The sequence below is a fragment of the Heloderma suspectum genome, chromosome 2 (assembly GCF_057233095.1).
Source record: "Heloderma suspectum isolate Gila_16-S chromosome 2, 16-S_ref, whole genome shotgun sequence".
Lineage (NCBI taxonomy): Eukaryota > Metazoa > Chordata > Lepidosauria > Squamata > Helodermatidae > Heloderma > Heloderma suspectum.
Genome location: NC_139459.1, coordinates 185,033,927 through 185,054,269, shown reverse-complemented (window position 1 = coordinate 185,054,269; position 20,343 = coordinate 185,033,927). Strand labels below are relative to the sequence as shown.

The 20,343-nt window shown below is 46.9% G+C and overlaps 1 pseudogene; it reads right to left on the bottom strand.

Moving 5' to 3' along the window:
* Positions 1-2,259: 2,259 nt before the first annotated feature.
* On the bottom strand, positions 2,260-14,609 carry LOC146353539 (uncharacterized; annotated as a pseudogene).
* Positions 14,610-20,343: the final 5,734 nt, after the last annotated feature.

Sequence of the window (20,343 nt, the reverse complement as noted above, 5' to 3'; positions counted from 1 at the left end):
CAAAATTAAATCAGCAGTAAAAAGAGGATTTAAAAACAACACACACATTGGATTTAAATCTAATTATTGACAGAGGGTCATACGTACATATATCTCCCTTATCTTACAAACTCAGAAATCCTTGCTGATCTATTGCAAGTCACCCAGAGATCTACCAGGAATCCCCAGTCTACCTTTTGCCCACCCCTGGTTTAGAGGCTTCTCCGTTACTTCCCATGTAGCAGATTGAAATGTTATTAATGCCTCTAATGAAGTTGGGGTTTTATTGTTGTGAAATGCAAAATGTGTTTAGGGCGCCATCCTACGCGATCCACCCTGGGTATTTGTAAGCCTGTGTGTATCCAGTGGAGAGCGGGAGGCACATCAGAGGCAATCTTTCCTTCCGCTGCGCTTCCCACTCTGGAATTGAGCTAGACTTTTGCCTGTCTAGGTGAGGTGTCAGGGAGGGATGGAGGCTGAGGAGGCCTGGGGATATGGCATAAGCCATCCCTTCCGCTCCCCCAGGATCACCCCCTTTCCCTTCCTCCAGGGTTGCCTTTGCGACGTTGGAGAGGCAGCCAGTGCGGTCCTCTCCAAGCCGGCTGCAAGGGGCCGGGGAGCTCGGACTCCCGATCCAAGATTTTGAAAAAATGCTGTGTCCCCTAGACAGCGTCATAGGATTGGTCTTAGTCAGATAATGCTACATTGCAAGAGAATAACCACCTCTCTCTTTTGCCAAGAAAGTCAGTGATGATGCTAGCATCTAGGGGCCTAGATGAGCACTTGGACATCTGGCACTTAGAATTCAATTTAGATTAATAAATGAAGGCTGCTGTCCTAAGGAGATATCCAAGGAAGTATATTTAAACCAGCAGGGCTTCGTTCCACATAAATATGCTTTAGATTCTGGGTGTGAGTTTAAACATATCCCACTTTACATACAGACATTTGCTGTTCCACAGAAACCGACAGTGCTCACACTCACCCAGGCCTATTCACCATAAGTTATCTAGCTACAGGCCTGGTTTGGTAGCATTTCTAGTTTCACCATACAAATGCAAAATTTTGAACCTGAAATACCAAAGTTTCAGGTTTTATCTCTTTGCTTTAGGTTTGTTGGAATCTATTACTTATTTTGATTTTGGCAAATATTAAATGCAAAATTTCAAAATACCATTGCCTATCTTATCAGCTATAGCCAATACTAATTACTACTAGCAATAATGCTTACTAGCAATACTAGTAAGCATTATTATATGTGCGTACACACAGTGTGTCACATGTTACTTTACATGCACAGTGTAGGGCATATACGTTAACCTCCCCTTTGCCTCATCCCTCTCCCTTCCCAAGCTGCTCAAAGCTTGAGTTTTGAACTTTTTCAAAGTTCCTGAGTTTTTTGCACGTCAAGCTTCAGTTTAAAACAAAAATGAGCAAAATTGATCTGGTAGATCTCTAGTAATAAGCCTCACACTACTGTATTCTTATATAAGATTCAGAGAATGTCCTATAAATATTCAACATCAATTTTTTCACAGGTGAGTTTTTGGAAGCAATGCTCATTTCACCCCCGTGTAGTTTCACATGCCCAGTTCCCTCATTCCTCTAACGTATCCAACTTCAAGTCATTATGCAAAATTTATTGAAGAAATTTATTGAATAAGTGTAAATAAAAGTTTAAGCAAGAACAAGCGGAAGGCGGAGTAATGAAGACTTCAAACATAAAAAGCTCTAGAAGATACTTAACAGTTGATTTCTAGTTCTATCACGTTTTGTCCAAGTCATTAAAAAAACAAACCCCCCAAAACATTTCCAGGAAGGAGTGCAGTAGTTTGGGCTGCCAAAGGCTAAAAGGGAAACAATGACAAATTCAGGAGCACAAGTTCTCTGGAATGCCTTGGAACAACTGAGCACTTGACAATCTGTGTGCGCATGCGCATTTCCAAGTATTTTTAACCACAGTAACTATTTCACTAGCACTGGTGGGGAACTTGTGGGCCTCCAAATGTTTGGACTGCAACTCCCATCATCCCTCACCATTGAGTATGCTGGCTAGGGGTGATGAGAGATGCAGTCCAATATCTGGAGGGCCACAAGTTCCCCACCCTTGCAGTAGCAGAACTAGCAGGCTCGTGGGCTCTAACAGCAGCACGACAGGCAGGAATTCAACAAGTACAATATTTCCCCAAGGCTGCATGGTATAATCTTATCCATTATCTCTTAACTCCTCCCAGTGAATTTTCACTAGGGGGTACACCAGATACTTCCTGTCTAACTGAACTATGGGACGAGGAGCTGCTGTTGACCTCCACTGTAGTCTTGTCTGGTTTCTTTTTCTCCTCTGTGTGGGTCTGGCCCTGAGATGATGCACTCAGGTAGATCATGCCTGTTTATGGCATCCACAACTTTGTTAGTGACTTCCACCTGGACAAGAATCACTTCTTGCATCCCACTGGCAGCTGCTTTGGTTTCCTTCCTGGATCTAGAAGTCTCTCTGTATTTTCTCCCTCTCTTGCCTCTGCATGTCCATAGGGTTTTGGAAAATCTGCTGAGATTTCTCGGTGTTTCTACAATACTGTAGGAATGCTTTGGAAAACTGTGTCACTGACCAACTCTTTTTGGGTCTCATCTTGGCAATGTTCACTGTCGTGCTGGCTGGTAGGTACCATAGATTTCTTCTTGCTGTAGGAATAAAAGACCACATATTGTATGCATGCCATGCCCTTAGGGTGAGCTTGCACAATCCTATTTAGTTGGCTCTCTGTGGTTATCCTCCAGCAAAGGAGATCTTTACCTTGTCGTGGTGCTGGAGCTTGAGCACCTCAATGACACCATGAGCTAAACTGTGAAGGGACACCCAAGACGGGAAGGTCATGGCAGAGAGGTCAGACTAAATACGATCCCTGGGGAAGGTAACGGCAATCCACCCCAGTATTATTGCCGTGAAAACTAAATGGATCAGTACAACCAGAGATAGGTTGGTATACCATTGGAAGATGGGACTCCCAGGTCGGAAGATGGTCAAAATGCTACTGGGGAGGAACAGAGGATAAGTTCAACTAGCCCCAGATGTGATGACGCAGCTAGTTCAAAGCCGAAAGGATGGCTAGTGGCCGATGGTGCTGGTGGTGAATGACAAATCCAATGTTCTAAAGATCAACACACCATAGGAACCTGGAATGTAAGATCTATGAGCCAGGACAAATTGGATGTGGTTATTGGGGAGATGTCAAGATTAAATACAGACATTTTGGGTGTCAGTGAACTGAAGTGGACTGGAATGGGCCACTTCACATCAGATGACCACCAGATCTACTACTGTGGACAAGAGGACCACAGAAGAAATGGAGTAGCCTTCATAATTAATAATAAAGTGGCTAAAGCAGTGCTTGGATACAATCCAAAAAATGACAGAATGATCTCAATTCGAATTCAGGGTAAGCCATTTAACATCACAGTGATCCAAATATATACCCCATCCACAGATGCTGAAGAAGCAGAAGTAGATCAGTTCTGTGAGGAACTGCAGCACCTACTGGATAATATGCCAAAAAGAGATGTTATTTTCATTACAGGAGACTGGAATGCTAAGGTGGGTAATTAAACGACACCTGGAATTACAGGCAAGCATGGTCTGGGAGAACAAAATGAAGCAGGACATAGGCTGGTAGAATTTTGCCAAGACAACTCACTGTGAATAACAAACACTCTTCCAACAACCTACAAGATTACTTTATACATGAACTTCACCAGATGGTCGACACAGAAATCAGATTGACTACATCCTTTGTAGCCAAAGGTGGTGGACATCTATACAGTCGGTAAAAACAAGACCTGGAGCTGACTGTAGTTCAGATCACGAACTTCTTTTTGCACAATTTAGAATCAGGCTAAAGGGAATAGGGAAGACCCACAGATCAGTTAGATATGAGCTCACTACTATTCCTAATAAATATGCAGTGGAGGTAAAGAATAGATTTAAGGGACTAGATTTAGTAGACAGGGTCCCGGAAGAACTATGGACAGAAGTTTGCAACATTATTCAGGAGGCAGCAACAAAAAGAGTCCCAAAGAAAAAGAAAACCAAGAAGGCAAGATGGCTGTCTGCTGAGACACTGGAAGTAGCCCAAGAAGAAGGAAAGCAAAAGGCAACAGTGAAAGGGGGAGATATGCCCAATTAAACGCAAAATTCCAGAGGTTAGCCAGAAGAGATAAGGAATTATTTTTAAACAAGCAATGTGCGGAAGTGGAAGAAGATAATAGAATAGGAAGGATAAGAGACCTCTTCCAGAAAATTAGAAACGTCGGAGGCAAATTCCAGGCAAAAATGGGTATGATCAAAAACAAAGATGGCAAGGACCTAACAGTAGCAGAAGAGATCAAGAAAAGGTGGCAAGAATATACGGAAGATCTGTATAGGGAGGATAATAATATCGGGGATAGATTTGACGGTGTGGTCAGTGAGTTAGAGCCAGACATCCTGAAGAGTGAGGTTGAATGGGCCTTAAGAAGCATTGCTAATAACAAGGCAGCAGGAGATGACGGTATCCCAGCTGAACTGTTTAAAATCTTGCAAGATGATGCTGTCAAGGTGATACATGCCATATGCCAGCAAATTTGGAAAACACAAGAATGGCCACCAGATTGGAAAAAATCAACTTATATCCCCATACCAAAAAAGGGAAACATTAAAGAATGTTCAAACTATCAAACAGTGGCACTTATTTCACACGCCAGTAAGGTAATGCTCAAGATCTTGCAAGGTAGACTCCAGCAATTCATGGAACGAGAACTGCCAGATGTACAAGCTGGGTTTAGAAAAGGCAGAGGAACTAGGGACCAAATTGCCAATATCCGCTGGATAATGGAGAAAGCCAGGGAGTTTCAGAAAAACATCTATTTCTGTTTTATTGACTATTCTAAAGCCTTTGACTGTGTGGATCATAACAAATTGTGTCAAGTTCTTGGTGGTATGGGGATACCAGCTCATCTTGTCTGCCTCCTGAGGAATCTGTACAACGACCAAGTAGCAACGGTAAGAACAGACCACGGAACAACGGACTGGTTTAAGATTGGGAAAGGAGTACGGCAGGGTTGTATTCTCTCACCCTACCTATTCAACCTGTACGCAGAACACATCATGCGACATGCTGGGCTTGATGAAGCCAAGGCTGGAGTTAAAATCACTGGAAGAAACATTAACAATCTCAGATATGCAGATGATACCACTTCGATGACTGAAAGCGAGGAGGAGCTGAGGAACCTTATGACGAAGGTGAAAGAAGAAAGTGCAAAAGTTGGGTTGCAGTTAAACCTCAAAAAACCCAAGATTATGGGCAACCAGCTTGATTGATAACTGGCAAACAGAGGGAGAAAACGTGGAGGCAGTGACAGACTTTGTATTTCTAGGTGCAAAGATTACGGCAGACACTGACTGCCAGGAAATCAGAAGACGTTTACTTCTTGGGAGGAGAGCAATGTCAAATCTTGATAAAATAGTTAAGAGCAGAGACATCACACTGACAACAAAGGTCCGCATAGTTAAATCAGTGGTCTTTCCTGTAGTAACCTATGGCTGCAAGAGCTGGACCATAAGGAAGGCTGAGCGAAGGAAGATAGATGCTTCTGAACTGTGGCGCTGGAGGAAAATTCTGAGAGTGCCTTGGACTGCAAGAAGATCAAACCAGTCCATACTCCAGGAAATAAAGCCAGACTGCTCTCACTAGGTGTTGCTACAGTGCTATTTCGAAAACTAAATGCTGATGACGCTGTACAAGTAGAATGCAGTGCAAGCCCTGGTTTAAAAAGCAAAAAGAAGAGCCTTGAAAACAGCCAATCTTTCATTCATCATGTATGGCAGAGCAACGCTGACTTCCCCAGTCCTGTCAAATCAAACTGTGGCAACCAGAATAATTAGGGGTGCAAGGGGGGGGGGCTTAGGAGCCAGCCAGATTTTCTAGAAGTCACCTTGGAGGACCCAAGCATGGGATCCTGTTATTACTAGTCAACAGAAGTCAAGCAATACCTTTATTAAGACCAACTACAATGTCACTAAATACTGAGCAAGTTTTCAAGTTTGCCAGACCGCTTAATCAGGCTGAACATTAAGCAATGCCGGGGGTGGGTGGGGGTGCTCCAGGATAAAGCTGGCTGGGTGTTAAAGCCATACAGTCTGAACTGTGGCTTTAACACCAAGATAGCTTTCTCCTCTTCCCTGCCCTTTTCTTGTACCTTTGCTTACCATCCAGCCTGATGAAGAGTTCCGGAGAACTTGAAAGCTTACTCATTATTTTGTGACGTTCTGGTTGAGTCCTAATAAAGGTACTGCCTTACTGTGGTTTTGGGAATGTCATACCGGCCACTTTTGCTTTCTGTTATTGCTAGTGCATTCTGGCCTCTTAGTTAAAACAACCACAACAACCCCTCAACAAAGTCTGTTTGGTGAGGGACCTTGGGCAGAAGAGCAGTTCAGGCAGAGTCCTGATGTAGCTAAGTTCTGATGGCTTTAGCCATTTCCCTGGGGCTGCAGCAGTGGCCTGGTAGGGGTGTCCCCCAAGGCCTCTCAGGGAGACACCCCCTAGAACGGGGGCGCAGAACCTTAGGCCTGGAGTCCCAATACAGCTCTCTTGGGTTTTCCAGATGGCCTCTCCTTCTTCCATTGCCCCCCCCCCACAACCACTGTTCGTTTGGTGGTTTCCTGGCTTTTGTGCCATTTGTCCCCCATTCCAGAAGGTTAAAATGCCTCTCCTAAAGCTTACTGACTGGAAGTAAGAGCTTTAAGCTAAAATGTGCTAGTATTTTTGGCCCTTCCCGTTTTGCCTTTGGCTCTGCCCACCACTGGAATACAGCCCCCCCCCCCCACACACACACATGCAAAGCTTCTCCAAAATGAAATACATCCATCGGGCTGAAAGAGGTTCTGCACTCCCGCCTAAAACATTTACTGTAGGGTCTCCCAACTTGCTTTCCCTCCAAGGCAGAGCCCTTCTCTGAAGTAGAAGTAACAAACACCACCATAGAAAGAGGGGTCAACATGGGGAAAGCAAAAAAACACAACACAGCTCTAAAACCAAAACAGGCCACAAGTGCCAATCTGGTGCTAAAAGCTCATTCCCAGCCCACTGTAACCAGTGACCAATAATTGTTCAGAGTGAGCCTGAAGTGAGCAAGTAACAGACCAGTCCAAAACAGCAGGCAAAGAAGACAGAGGTCTTTGGGGGGTGGGGAGATGTTGACCTGAGTCCGACACCCCTTAAGTAGGCTGTGGACAGCTCAGAGGGAGCCTGTCCTGGAATAGCCAGGTCTCCAGCACCAGCTATGCATGACAGGAGGGGTCTACCACAAGGTAACAACAAAAAATTGCTGTGTGGTGCGAGAGAGGACAGGAGGAAAACACAAGAGGGAAGGGAAAAGCCCAGCCTTACTCAACTTCGTGCCCTCTGGCTGTTTTGGACTTCAGCTCCCATCAGCCCCAGCTAGCATGGTTCATGACCAGTGCTGCTGGGAGTTGTAGTCCCAAACATCTGGAAAGCACCTGCTCTGGAAGATATGACATAGCGGTAGCAAGTGACTAAGAGTATGCCTTTCCCTCGTCACTAAACCCCCCACAACGATCCACTACTCAGTGGAGGAAGCTGCCTTACAGGGAGTTCCATCCAGTACTGACTACTCTGCTACAGGCAGCAGCTTTCAAGGTTTTTGTTGTTGTTCAGTCGTTAAGTCGTGTCCGACTCTTTGTGACCCCATGGACCATAGCACGCCAGGCCTTCCTGTCCTCCGCTCTGTCCCGGAGTGTGCTCAAGTCCATATTCATTGCATCGGTGATGCTATCCAGCCATCTCATCCTCTGCCATCCCCTTCTCCTTTTGCCTTCAGTCTTTCCCAGCATCAGGGTCTTTTCCAGAGAGTTTTCTCTTTGCATTAGGTGGCCAAAATATTTGAGCTTCAGCTTCAGTATCTGTCCTTCCAATGAGCAGTCAGGGTTGATTTCCTTTAGGATTGACTGAGTTGACCTCCTTGCAGTCCAGGGGACTCGTAAGAGTTCTCCAGCACCACAGTTCGAAAGCATCAATTCTTCAGCGCTCAGCCTTCCTTATAGTCCACCTCTCACAGCCATACGTTACTACTGGGAAAACCATAGCTTTGATTAGACGGACCTTTGTCGGCAAGGTGATGTCTCTGCTTCTTACTATGCTGTCTAGGTTTGCCACAGCTTTCCTCCCAATGAGCAAGCGTCTTTTAATTTCATGGCTACAGTCACCATCTGCGGTGATCTTGGAGCCCAAGAAAATAAAATCTGTCACTGCTTCCATTTCTTCCCCTTCTATATGCCAGGAAGTGATGGGGCCAGATGCCATGATCTTAGTTTTTTTTAATGTTGAGTTTCAAACCAGCTTTTGCACTCTCCACTTTCACCCTCAACAAGAGGCTCTTTAGATCCTCTTCGCTTTCTGCCATTAGGGTGGTATCATCTGTGTATCTGAGGTTGTTGAGAATTCTCCCGGCAATCTTAATTCCGACCTGTGATTCATCCAACCTGGAGTTTGTCATGATGTACTCTGCATATAAGTTAAATAAGCAGGGTGACAATATACAGCCTTGTCGTACTCCTTTCCCAATTTGGAACCAATCGGTTGTTCCATGTCCGGTTCTTACTGTTGCTTCTTGACCCTCGTACAGGTTTCTCAGGAGACAGGTAAGGTGGTCTGGTACTCCCATCTCTTTAAGAATTTGCCAGAGTTTGTTGTGATCCACACAATCAAAGGCTTTAGCGTAGTCAATGAAGCAGAAATAGACGTTTTTCTGGAATTCTCTTGCTTTCTCCATGATCCAGCGAATCATCACCTCCACTGTATATTCATAAGGGATATGATTTAGGTCATAACTGAATGGTTTAGTGGTTTTCCATACGTTCTTCAATTTAAGCTGAAATTTTGCAACAGAAGCTCATGATCTGAGCCACAGTCAGCTCCAGGTCTTGTTTTTACTGACTGTATAGAGCTTCTCCATCTTTGGCTGCAAAGTACACAATCAATCTGGTTTCGATATTGACTATCTGGTGATGTCCATGTGTAGAGTCACCTCTTGCTCTGTTGGAGAAGAGTGTTTGCTACGATCAGCGTGTTCTCTTGGCAAAACTCTATTAGCCTTTGTCCTGCTTCATTTTGTACACTAAGGCCATGCCTGCCTGTTATCCCGGTGATTTCTTGACTTCCTACTTTAGCATTCCAATCCCCTATGATGAAGAGGACATCTTTTTTTGGTGTTAGTTCTAGAAGGTGTTGTAGGTCTTCAGAGAACCGATCAACTTCAGCTTCTTCGGCCTCAGTGGTTGGGGCATAGACTTGAATTACTGTGATGCTGAATGGTTTGCCTTGGATTCGTACTGAGATTATTCTATCGTTTTTGAGATTGTACCTCAGTACTGCTTTTCCCACCCTTTTATTGACTATGAGTGCTACTCCATTTCTTCTAAGGGATTCTTGCCCACAGTAGTAGATACAATGGTCACCTGAATTAAATTCGCCCATGCTTGTCCATTTTAGTTCGCTGATTCCCAAGATGTCGATGTTCAGTCTTGCCATCTCATGTCTGACCACCTCCAGCTTACCTTGATTTAATTGATCTTACATTCCAGGTTCCTAAACAATATTGTTCTTTACAGCATCGGACTTGCTTTTCACCACCAGACACATCCGCAGCTGAGTGTCCTTTCGGCTTTGGCCCAGCCGTTTCACTCTTTCTGGCGCTACTTGGAAATTCCCTCTGCTCTTCCCCAGTAGTATATTGGACACCTTCCGACCTGAGGGGCTCATCTTCCGGTGTCATATCTTTTAGCCTTGTGATACGTTCCATGGGGTTTTCTTGGCAAGAATACTGGAGTGGGTTGCCATTTCCTTCTCCAGTGGACCACATTTTGTCAGAACTCTCTGCCACGACCTGTCCGTCTTGGGTGGCCCTGCACGGCATAGCTTATGGCTTCACTGAGTTACGCAAGCCCCTTCGCCACAACAAGGCAGTGCTCCATGAAGGGGCCTCAAGGTTTTAGGTGAAGATAATTCTCAGCCTTGCTACCTGAGCTCTACCTGGGGGAGCCAACAGTGGTGTAGTGGAGCCAGGTTTCACAGGGCCGAAGCACTAGGACTTACACTGATGCCATTATCTGCCACCCGCTTGGACTTCCCTCTGAGCTTAGCTGCAATCCTCACAGTAGCTGAGGGGAAAATGGATTTTCCCAGAAACATATTGTTGTGAGCTATCCCTGTTGTAATGCAGAGTATTTGGGAGGTGGCTTGAGGTTGAATGGGCAATTAAGACCCCATCAGCTTTACAAAAGACCTGTTCCTGGGAGAAATGCAATTCCTAGAACTGGTTCGTTGATATGCATCAACACCATTTTGGGGCTCTTCCTGGGAGCATGGCTACGGGACTGTCATGAAGAGTGTCTGCACTTCAACATTTATCACTACACCACTGAGTGACAGGGTTTGAACCAGAAACCTTACAGATGAAAAGCATGTGCACTGTCACTGAGCTAACTGTAGGTTGCATCCAATGTTAGTCTAACTTTATTATATCCCATGTAGTTCAACAGGTCTACTCTTAAGTCAGACTAATATTATGATCCGATCAGATGGTTCCTCCTCTAAGATGGAGGCAGAGAGTCATGCTGAGGAGGAGCCTCCAAAGTCCCAGCAACTCTCCACCTGGCCATGAAGCTAGGGTCATGAGTGAATTCAGTGGCCATTTGCCTTATTTATTTATTACATTTTATATTCTGCCTTTTTTCCTCCTTAAGGAACTCAAGGCGGTGTACATAATCCCCCTCCTCTCCATTTTATCCTCACAACAACAACCCCTTGAGGTGGGTTGAGCTGAGAGTCTGTGACTGTCCCAAAGTCACCCAGTGAGCTTCATGGCTGAGTGGGGACTAGAACCCGGATCTCCTGGCTCCCAGTCCAACACTCTCGCCACTATGCCACACTGGCCTTAGTTGCCCCCTGCTCCCCGATTTCCCTTCAACAAATCTTTGGTGGGTATGAAAAGGTTATTGGCATGTGAAAATGAAAAGGAAGCTGATTTGGACACTCTAACAATTCAGTTCAATGATTCAGAGCCAAAGAGGATAGCATTCAGAAGAGGAAATCCACGCTCACCCAACGCTCTGGCTATGGAAGAGCGCACACCAACAGAAGCATCTGAAAGACTTCGGGAGGCTCTGAGGCTGCTGCAGGGTTTCCCATGTCCCTGGCTCTTGTCAGGATACGGTGGATCTGTATGCTGTGATCCGTTTCACAGTCCCTCTGTCCGCCTTTCATCCTCCTTGGCTGCCTTTGGTCCGGCAGTGTAAGCTTTGCAGAAGACACTGCCCAAGAGGTGACAGTATCTCCAGAAGGAGCAGCCGGGATCAGGTTGGCCGTTCTTCTTCATGTGCCTGTACTGCTTCTTCATGTCCTTGGCTTTGATGCGCAGCTGGTGCGCAGCCCGGCTGTACCTGTGCTCGGTCATTCTTTCGGCCAGCTCTTCGTGGATAGCCTGCTTCCGGGGCCGGGTGTTCAGCTGTTCCTGCACCTCTAGCTCGCCAAAGCGGCTGAGGAACTGCACAGTCTTCTGGTGCCCCCAGGTCTCCATTCTCTGCCATGGCATAATGGTACCTAAAGCCGCAAAGGAAACAATAATAAGAGGACGACGATGACGATGATGATCAGAAGAAAGAACAGAGAACCTGTTTCTCAGCTTGTAATTTTAGGGCTTTGTGCTGGCCAGAGTTCAGTCTGGAATCATTTGCAGGGCCAGACGCTACCCTGTGAAATGAGAAGAGTGATGCAGGTACTTCTTCCCTCACTGATGGACAACCAGCACCAGCCTCCACAGGTCTGGGGTCATAGCAGCCTTCCCCAACCTGGTGCCCTCCGGATGTTTGGGGCTTCAGCTTCCATTAGCTCCACCTAGCATGGCTAATGGTCAGGAATGCTGGGAGTTGTAGTCCAAAACATCTGGAGGGAACCAGGATGGGGAAAGTTGGATTAAAGGCAAGGGCTTCTAAGATGCAGGGCCTATTTTCCAGGCAGGGCTGGCATCTGACACATCTCCATTCAAGCACTGCTTAAGCCAGCACCAAACCCCACACACCTTCTTGGGTTCCACATATAGGGCAGCTAGCTTTTGATTTCAAAAACTCTCAGCCCTACTGTAATTAAGCCTAAGGGCACAATCCTATGTATGTTTAGACAGAGAAAAGGCCTACAACTCCCAGCATGCCCCAGCCAGCAATGCTGAGGCATGCTGGGAGTTGTAGGCCTTTTCTCTGTCTAAACATACATAGGATTGTGCCCTAAGTATGTTGGATTAGTAACTCCTATTCCTTCCCTGTTTATCCCTACCTTGCCTTCCCTCAATGCCTCACCTGTGTTGTATTTGAGACTGTAATCCTCTCGGGGCAGGGGCCTGTCCTCATACACTCCACATAAACACCATGCAACCTGATGGCACCACCACAACAGCTGGGCCACATAGAGGAACACCTGTGAGAGCCGCCTCTACAGCAGCCTCTGCCTTTCCAACTTGCTACTCTGCCTCCTACCCTGCCTCCCTCAGCTCAACAAAGCCTGTGAGGGGTGGCTATAGAGAAACCCTCACATGTGTGGGGCACGGTGGAGTGGGGCTGAGCTCAGCCCCCTGGCACCTTCATGCGCATGTGTTGTTTACACAGTTTAAGCATGCCCACTAAGTGAAAATGCTGCTGATGAATATTTAAAAAAATTACAGCTTTACTTAAAAAAAAAAATTCCTGCAACCAGGCCAAATTCCTAAACTCTCACACACAAATCTTGCAATTGGCCCAGTATATAACACCACAACCACACAGAGCTAGGTCAGGATTTTCCCTGGTTGATTGGTAACCCTACCCACATATCATGAATGCAAACATAAGAAGAGCCATGCTGGATCAGACCAAGGTACTCCAACTCCCCTCACATGGCCAATGGTCAGGGATGACGGGAGTTGGGTGTCCAACATCTGGAGGGCCACAGGTCCCCCACCCCGCTCTCTTTATATATACACCTAAGGACTCCCGATCCTTCCACTCTCTCCTACACATTTCCTTTACTTTGGGATTAGCATCTTGAAAGCAGCTTCATGAGAGGAAGGTAATATAAGTTTAACAGCTATACAGGGATGTACATTTTAAAAACTACCTTAATAAAATAAATAATATTGCAGCATGTAAAGTTTTATAAGATCTACCAAATATGTCAATGCCAAAATGTAGCACATCCTCTTCCTTCTTCCCTCTTATCCCTTGCTGTTTTTCATTTTCTTTGTTCCCCCATTTTTGATATGGAAGAAAAAAGGAAGAGTCAGGTACAGAGTGGGATATCTGTATTGCATTTTATGCAACCAGATGTCTGTGGGAAGCCCACAAGCAGGACATAAGTGCAATAGCACCTCCCTCTTGTATCCTCCATACTGAGGCATACTGTCCCTGATACTGAAGGTAATGTACGGCTATCATGACTAGTAGCCGTTGATAGCTTGAGGGTGCAGTCCTTTGCATGTTTAGACAGAAAGAGTCCTATGATTCTCAGCATGCTGGAGGGATGCTGAGGGTATATGGCTTTTTCCCTGTCTAAACATACATAGGATTGTACCCTTATCCCACATGAATGTGTCTAAGAACATCAGAATATAGTAAGAGTCATGCTGGATCAGACCAAGGTGGCCAGCCAGCTGCCCGTGAGAAGCCCACGGGCTCTCCCACACTGGAGGCGTTCAAGACGAGGCTGGACAGCCATCTGTCAGGGATGCTCTGACTTGGATTCCTGCATTGAGCAGGGGGTTGGACTCGATGGCCTTGTAGGCCCCTTCCAACCCTACTATTCTATGATTCTATGATTCCAGGTCACTGTGTGTGTGTGTGTGTGTGTGTGTGTGTGTGTGTGTTTGAGGGGTGGTTGTGATAAAACGGGGGAAATTCTCCTGTTTGTGATGTAGCGAAAACGAGACAAGCCTTTTCTGTGCAAAGAAGTGCATTTTTACTAGCTTGCACTTTACCACAAGGTTCCAATGGCCATTCCCCGCCCATAAGTAGTGCATGGAATATTTTTCATGCGCTAAGGCTGCACTCCTAATACCCACACTTATTTAGGAGTACTTTCAGTAAATATGGATAGGACTGCGCTGCGAGGGATGCTCTTTGCAATTACCATGGGCGGCTCTGCTCTGCCTTGGTAGGGTCACTTACCCTGCAATCGCTGCTGTATCCGCAGTAGGGAACTTTGCCTCTCTGTGCCCAAGCTGTGAGATCTGGTTCTCACAGACAAGGCGTTTCTTTAAGGCTCTCTATACAAAGCGCACACACACAAAAAATAGGAGAGCGCATTCTTTCCTTTCTCTCCTGCTCCGGATCCAGTCCGAGCCCACTGTGAATTGATTCCTATTCACCGGGTGTGCCCCATTAGCCTCGATGGCTCACTTATTCAAGACAACGGCTTTTGGTCACCATGCACACCTCTGTTGATTAGGTTAACTTTGCAAGGCTCCTGTGCCATGGGGTCTAGGAGAAGAAATGTGCCTGCTTCTGGCAAGAAGGTAACAATAGCGCCGACGACTGAATTCGTAATTGTCATCGGTAGACGCCATTCCTTTATGACACAGGTGCGAGCAAACAAAATGGTGGCCACGGCCACCTGGAGCAGTTTTCCTGCCCAATTGATTGCATTAAGGGCCACCCGTGCCTCAGTGTCTGCCCTTGCCTCCGGGAGCCTGTCAGGTACAGCCTATGTACCCCATAACCTATATCCTGCTTATATAAGAATCTATATAGCCTGCTTGCATCTTAACCCAAACCGAATGTTATAATCTTGGACTCCGGCAGCGGGCCTTTCCCGCGACGTGCCTCTCCCCTCCTAGTTATTATTCGTAGATCAACACGCTACAGATTAAAATATAGCAAAGGGGTCGAATCTGCCTTCTCCCACTCCAGGGTTGCTAGCGCAAAGAGGGCCGTGGGAGCAAATGGCAGCAACGGCAAAGGGAGATCTTGTTTAGTGGAAGGTCTGTTTGGGGTTGGGGATGCCACTCCTGCCATCTTCCATCCCGACTGCTAGATTAAGCAGGGTTTGGAGCCCTGGGCCTCCCGCTGCCCCAGTCCAAGTCCAGCACTCTAAATCCTGCACCATACAGGCTCTTAATACGTCCCACCTTTTGCAGTATGAAATGCTTTTGTTTTGTCTGTCCTGAACCTATTCCCACATTGGTCCTCTGCCTAACTATTTTCTTTCTTTCTTTCTTTCTTTCTTTCTTTCTTTCTTTCTTTCTTTCTTTCTCTCTTTCTCTCTTTCTCTCTCTCTTTCATTTCTATACTGCCCAATAGCCAAAGCTCTCTGGGCAGTTCACAAAAATTAAAGCCAAAAAGCTTTATACAATATAAAATATGAAAGCATTAAAACCACAACATAACAATACAACCAGAATACAACCTAGCAGCAATGCAGAGATTTAAAACAGCAAAGCTAAAAGACTAGGAAGCTCAAATGCCTGGGAAAATAAAAAGGTCTTGTATTCCTTCACCTGGTGCTGGAAGGCATACAATGTAGGTGCCAGGCGAACCTCACTAGGGAGCTCATTCCACAGCTGGGGTGCCACAGCAGAAAAGGCCCTCTCCTAGTAGCCACCTGCCTCACTTCCTTTGGCAGGGACTCATGGAGGAGGGCTGCTGAGGATGATCTTAAGGTCTGGACAGGCACATACAGGAGGAGGCAATCCTTCAGAGAAACTTGGCCTCAAGCAGTTAAGGGCTTTGAATGTTAATACCAGCACTTTGAATCGGGCCCGGAAATGGACTGGCAGCCAGTGCAGCTGGAAAAATACTGGCATAATATGAGCTTGTTGGCCAGTCCCTGTTAACAATCTTGCTGCCCTGTATTGGACTAGCTGAAGTTTCTGGACCATTTTCAAAGGCAGCCCCACGTATAATGTACTGCAGTAATCCAGATGAAAGGTTATCAGAGCATGGATAACTGTAGCCAGGCTATCTCTGTCCAGATAAGGGCGTAGTTGGTATACCAGCCTAAGCTGATCAAAAGTGCTCCATGCCACTGAGTTCACCTGTGCCTCAAGGGACAGTTCTGGGTCCAAGAGCACCCCCAAACTATGAACCTCATCCTTTAGGGGGAGCGCAACCCCCTCCAGAACAGGTTGAATATCACCTAGCCGGGCAGACGAACCACCCACTAACAGTACCTCCATCTTGTCTGGATGGAGTTTCAGTTTACTGGCCCTCATCCAGTCCATTACCATGTCCAGGCCCTGATTCAGAACAGCCACTGCCTCACCTGGGTTTGATGAGAAAGAGAGGTAAAGCTGGGTGTCAGCCACATATTGATAGCACCTCAGCCCACACCTCCGGATAACCTCCCCCAGCGGTTTCATGTAGATGTTAAACAGCATGGGGGATAAAATAGAGCCCTGTGGAACCCCATGGCACAATTGCCACGGCACAGAGCAATCATCCCCCAGCACCACCTTCTGGAATCGGCCATCCAAGTAGGAGTGGAACCACTGTAGTGCAGTGCCTCCAACTCCCAACCCAGACAGCCTATCCAGAAGGATACCATGGTCGATGGTATCGAAAGCCACTGAGAGGTCCAGGAGAATCAACAGCGCACTCTCGCTGTCCCTCTCCCAGCAAAGGTAATCCCACAGGGCAACCAAGGCAGTTTCCGTTCCAAAACCAAGCCTGAAGCCCGATTGAAATGGAGACTGAAATGGATCTAGATAATCCATTTCATTCAAGAGTGCCTGGAGCTGTCTTGCAACCACCAGCTCAAGCACCTTGCCCAGGAAGGGGATGTTGGCCACCGGCCTATAATTGTTAACATCCTCCGGGTCCAGGTTAGACTTTTTCAGGAGTGCTCTGATTACCACCTCTTTTAAAGAGGCACCACTCCCTCTCTCAAGGAGGAATTTACAACCTCCTGGACCCAGCTGGACACCCCCTCCTTGTTTGATTTAATAAGCCATGAAGGGCAAGGGTCAAGCACACAGGTGGTCTATCGGACTTGGCCAAGCACCTTGTCCACATCCTCAGGCATCAATAACTGAAACTCATCCAATAAAACTGAACCAGACGGTGCTCTGAATGTCTCTACCAATGGAACTGCATTAATCATGGTGTCCAATTCATGATGAATCTGAGCGACTTTATCTTCAAAGTGCCATGCAAACTTGTCACAGCGTGCAACCGAGGGTTCCACAGTCTCTTTCCCTGGCCCAGAATGCAGCAGGCCGCAAACCACTTGGAAAAGCTCTGCTGGACAACACTGAGAAGATGCAATGCTGGTGGAAAAGAACTGCCTCTTTGTCACCCTCACCGCCACACAGTAGGCTCGATAATGAGCTCTTACCTGTGTTCGGTCAGACTCAGCACGAGTTTTCCTCCACCTGCGTTCTAGCCGTCTCCCCTCTTGCTTCATTGCCCTCAGCTCAGGTGTATACCAAGGAGCTGGCCGGGCTCTGCTCAGAGGGAGAGGGCGCTTGGGCGCGATCGTGTCAACCGCCTGAGTCATCTCCACATTCCACAGAGCGACCTGGGCTTCGACAGGAGCACCAGCCATACCAGCAGGAAAATCCCCCAGAGTCCTCTGGAATCCATTAGCCTCTGGGAGCAGACCATTTTAATAGGCCCCCCACCCTTGCAGAGGGGAAAGGCTGCCAAGAGACTAAACCTCAGCAGGAAGTGATCTGTCCATGACAAAGAGACAGATGTTAATTCCTCCACTTTCAGATCACCATCCTCCTGCCCAGTCGAGAAAACCAGATCAAGCGTGTGTCCTTTTACACATTGGGACAGCCCCATCGTTGTCATGGCAGCCATGAAGTCCTGAGCTGCCCTGGATATAGCGGCCTTGCATGAAAGTTGAGATCCCCAGGACCATCATCCTGGGGGTCCTCAACACCAAGTCCGAGACCACCTCCCTTAGCTCAGGCAGGGAGTCTGATGGGCAGTGGGGTGGGCAGTACACCATCAGGATCCCCAATCTGTCCCTGGGTTCCCAACATAAGGTACAAACACTCAAGATCTGCACTCGAATGAGCAGGAAGCCTACAGAGAGGGATTTAATTCCTATAGACCACAGCAACCCCCCCCTCGAGTTGGTGCTGGTGCTGCACTAAGTACCCAGGGGGGCACAGCTGGGAGAGAGTAATTCCCCCTCCAGCTGTCAGTAATACATACCAGGTCAGCCCCCTCATCCACAATCAAATCAAGGATGAGGGAGATTTTATTTTTGACTGACCTGGCATGCAGCAGCAGCAGCACCACACCCGAGAGCAGAAGCAACTCAAGTGGTGGATTGGGGCTCAAGTGACCAGGTGCAAAGAAGGTTCTTGAACCTTTGAACAGCTGTGTAGAAGGACACTGAAAGGCTGGAGCATGTGCAACTGGGCAGAACACTGCCTGCGTATTTTTTTCCTTATTATATCTCTTTAGGTAAAGGGACTAGTCACTTACTTTTCTTTGTAAAGTTGAAGCCGAGTATTCATGGAGGGAGCTCAAATATCTCTGAGGGGGCCAGACCCCTTTCCACTACAGCCCTGCGTAAGTCCACATTGCCTAACATTCTGCGCAGCCCTGGAGCACGCAAAGTAACCATATAGAGTATTTCTGAGCATGTACAGAAAGTGCCTTGCCTTCATCCGTGAGTAACCAGAGCCTGTGCCCAATATAGTTTTCATCAGGTTGGCTCACCTGTGTCTGGGCTTTACCACTTCAGGAATGGTGTCACATGACAGAAGCCTTCCCCATATCAAGAAAAGCCCCCCTGCATGGATAACTGGCATATTGGGGAGAACGCTGGGCTGGAAGCTTTCATGGGAGTGTTCTGCATTCAGGGAATATTTATTGCTGCTGCTGTTTGTATGGAGGAGCATTCAATTCTGTGAGTCCCATCCTGGTTTTGAAGTGGCACAGCCCAAACACAGGTTGCCCACCACCATGAGAAATAGGCCTTCTCATTTTTCTCTGTTGGCGTTATTTATTTAGTGAGTTTTTAAAGTGCCAAACATTGTTCTAGGACAACCCGCCCCTGGCAACAGCTTGCAATCTAGCCATATTTTAAATATTTATCCCCCCCACCACCACTTGCAAATAGGCTCAATGGCAAATCTAGCTTTTCCCTCCCTGCGGCTTTGCCCAGGCGTATCTGGCATTCTTTCACTCTGGCAGGGCTGTTCATTGTCACACGTAGTTAAGACAGAGCATATTATTTCAGTTGATGAGTGACTCCCTCAAGTCTAGACGGGTTTGTTCCACTGAGCCATCAGACTGTCTGGGGCCGGGTGATGGAAAAAGGACAAACAAACAAACAAACAAACGAAAAAAAGAACTGCGGAGAACAGCAGTGCTTCCCAGTTCGGAATTTCGGAGAGCTTCTGGGAGTGAAGGTGCACGTTTCTCCTGGAATATTCTCACTTAATGAACATATGAATCCAGTTAGCTCCATTTGCCTGAACTCTTAGTTCAGCAGCTGTATCACTGACTCTGGGGCAAAGAGGATGGCTTAGTCGGCGACAAGGGGAGGCTGTAGTTTAGTGGCAGAGAACACACTTTGCATGCAAAAGATTCCAGGTTCTGTCCGTGGAATTTCCAGGTAGGGCTGGTAAAGATTTCTGTCTGAAAGCCTGGGGAGCCACTGTCAGTCAGAATAGGGGTGGGCACGGCAGAGGATGAGATGGCTAGATAGCATCACTGATGCAATGAATATGGACTTGAGCACACTCCAGGAGAGAGCGCAGGACAGGAAGGCCTGGCGTGCTATGGTCCATGGGGTCACGAAGAGTCAGACACGACTGAATGACTGAACAACAACAACAACAACAAAAACCTTGTGATCCGCCAGATGTTTTGGCCTACAATTCCCATCATCCCTCACTATTGGATATGCTGGCTAGGGCTGAGGGGACTTGTAAGCCAAACAAGTTGCCCACTCCTGTGACTTAAATGGACTAACAGCTCGGGAATTTGATTGTAGTCCTTCCACACAAACATGCATTCCTGGTTAGCTCAAAGTCTTTTCATTTCAGCAGTATAATTTAGGAGGAGGAAAAGTTATTTTGCTGATGCTATTGCTAAAACAATTGGCAGTCCAATCTATGCTGATCTGTTGCATGTGACCTTTTGCTCACTCCTGCCCTACGCCAGCCTGCTGCTCTCAGGTATAGTAGATGATGTTGTTCTGTCACTAGCCTTGCAGTAAGATTCAGCTGGCTTTTGTATGTGGGATGGGGGGGCACCCCTCCATCTTCTGCTTTGCCTCAGGCAGTAAAATGCCTTGGGCCAAAACAAACCCCTACAATAGATTT